This window comes from Phyllostomus discolor, chromosome 3 (assembly GCF_004126475.2).
Source record: "Phyllostomus discolor isolate MPI-MPIP mPhyDis1 chromosome 3, mPhyDis1.pri.v3, whole genome shotgun sequence".
NCBI lineage: Eukaryota > Metazoa > Chordata > Mammalia > Chiroptera > Phyllostomidae > Phyllostomus > Phyllostomus discolor.
This window is the reverse complement of record NC_040905.2, coordinates 45,474,531-45,477,214: the sequence shown is the minus strand read 5'-3', so window position 1 is coordinate 45,477,214 and position 2,684 is coordinate 45,474,531. Positions and strand designations below refer to the sequence as shown.

Genomic DNA, 2,684 nt, shown 5'->3' with positions numbered 1-2,684 from the left:
GAGTAACTGAAGTGTTGATAAAAGGGATTCCAGAACAAACAAAGATTTCTACCGTAGACACGGGAGGAAGTGTGTAGGGCTCTGGTCTTTGGGTTAACAGCTCAGCACTACATTTATTGCTGGAAGATTCCAAGATTCATAAAAGACTGCTTTTAAAGGGAAAACTCTTATTCTTAGAATTAGTTTGCAGTCTGTTTGTTCTCCTGAGATTCCGTGCAGTTCTCCCAGGGGCCTACATCTCCCAGGATTCGTAGCTTATCTGTGCCAATCGGCTTTGGGCTGAATACGAGAGATTTAGGCTTGGGAATCAAATCTTTGCTTTTGTTCTTGGTTGCCACCATTTTTATTTTAAATTGCTTTGTGTAGTTGCCAAGGTAGTTTCCAATTAGAGGAGCTCTGCTGCCTTTTCTTTACTCACCCTTTGCTGTGTTTGTTTGGTAAGTTTCTCACTAGGGAATGACTTTGGCAACTGGGAGGGTGGAGCTCCGGTTCCAAGGGGCAGTTCAGTGTGGCATCCAGAAATGGCATGTTTGCAAGCCTAACGCTAATGCAATAGTCCCAGAACGGAAACCATCCTGGGTCCTGGGTGTTCTCCTGGACTTTCCCACTGCTGCACCCTGGGGTAATAAGGGGAGCTCATCTTTCAAAAGAATGCTTAAAGATGACATTAATTACAGCCCATACTCCCATTACTTGAACTTAGGGAGCCCAGGAACATTGCATTAGAGCTGGTAGGGTTAATCCAATCTTATTTTATAATGAGGAAATTTAGGCCTTGAATGGAAAAATAATCTGCCCCCAACACACAGTCCTCATCTCCAAGGTCTTAAAACTAGTTACCAGCAGAGCCCTGACCAGCATGGCTCGGTGGGTTGGATGTCATCTCACAAAACAAAAGGTTGCTAGTTTGCAGACCAGGACAGAAACAAGAGGCAACCAATTGCTGTTTCTCTCCCTTCATTTCTTCTCTCTTATTATTAAAAAATAAATAAGTAAAATCTTAAAAAAAAAAACAAAAACAAAACCTAGTTACCAGAAGAAATGGGACAGAAACCACATCTTTTGAGTTCTAGGCTAATATTTAACTCATTAATCAGAATAGTCATAGTTCCAACCTAAATCTCTCCCAGAATAGGTGGCTCAATTTTTGTGTTTGGTGTTGGTTTTTTTCAGGACTACTACCTAGATAATTTAGTTTTAGTCAAATATCTAAAAAATTATGGTGTTTCCACCACCTGTATCAGAATTACTTGTTAAAAATGCATATCCCAGCTTCTCCCAACCTTCAGATGCTCAGAGAGTTATATCCAGGGTCCGAATTTTCTAAATAGCTTCCCTAGAAGAGTCTCAGGCACTTGAGAACACCTTTACCTGGCCCAAAGTCAAATTAATATATGTTATTGATTTAAAATGCTTGCTTACCTTTTTATGAAGATGGCGCTGAAAGTAAAGAAGGAAGCCCCTGCCCCTCCCAAAGCCAAAGCCAAAGCCAAAGCCAAAGCCAAAGTAAAGGCTCCGAAGGCTAAGAAAGTGGCGCTGAAAGGTGTCCACAGCCACACACACATACAAGCAGAAGATCCGTGTGTCACCCACCTTGCAAGGCTGAAGACACTCTGGCTCTGAAGGCAGCCCATGTATCCTCAGAAGAGGACCCCCAGGAGAAACCAGCTTGACCACTACGCCATCATTAAGTTCCCCCTGACTACCAAGCCAGACAGAAAGAAGGTAGAAGACACCATTACATGTGTGTTCACTGTGGATGTCAAGGCCAACCAGCACCAGGTCAAACAGGCTGTGAAGAAGCTCTGTGACACTGATGCGGCCAAGGCCAACGCCTGATCAGGTCTGATGGGGAGAAGACAGCCTGTGTTCGACTGGCCCCAGACTATGGTGCTCTGGATGTTGCCAACAAAACTGGGATCATCCAAGCTGAGTCCAGCTGACTAATTCTAAATATAAAGTTATTTTACTGTAAAAAAAAATGCTTACTTAACAAAAGAAAAAATCAGCAGAATGAAAAGGCAACCTAAAGAGTGGGAAAACAATTTTATAAACCACGTAAATTTATTTAGAATTCATACAACTCAATAACAAAACAAAACAAACAAACAAAGTGATTAAGAAATGGGCAGAGGAACTATAGCAATGACAATACTGAGGGTGACAGTAGCAGTAGTTCCCGTGACACTGTCCTGGAGACGTCTGCTGGTCCTGCCACTGCTAGATTGCTGTTGTCCCGTTCCCCCATATGACATGTATTACTTACCTAATATGGCTCAGTTCCTGACAAAACTCAGTGCAGACAAATTCTCTCTTAAATGACTTTATTAAACCCATCTCTGATTCATTAAGCAAGAACTTCTATAATAAATTTGTAATATCCTCTAAAGAAAGGGATTTGGAGGAGGGCCAGGCTAATTTAGGAGGGAACATGGTTTAAAAATGAGTGAACCATTCTCAAAGGCACACAAGATAGCTATAGAAATATATTAACAAGTTTTTTTAAAGATTTTATTTTTAGAGAGAGAGGAAGGGAGGAAGAAAGAGGGAGAGAAACATTAATCTGCCGTCTCTCACCTGCCCCAAGCTGGGGACCTGGCCTGCAACCTAGGCATGTACCCAGACTGGGAATTGAACCAGTGACCTTTTGATTTGCTGGCTAGTGCTCAGTCCACTGAACCACA

At 42.2% G+C, this 2,684-nt stretch overlaps 1 pseudogene; it reads left to right on the top strand.

The window, feature by feature from the left end:
- Positions 1-1,428: 1,428 nt before the first annotated feature.
- LOC114492006 lies at positions 1,429-1,951 on the top strand (annotated as a pseudogene).
- The last annotated feature ends 733 nt before the right edge of the window (positions 1,952-2,684 follow it).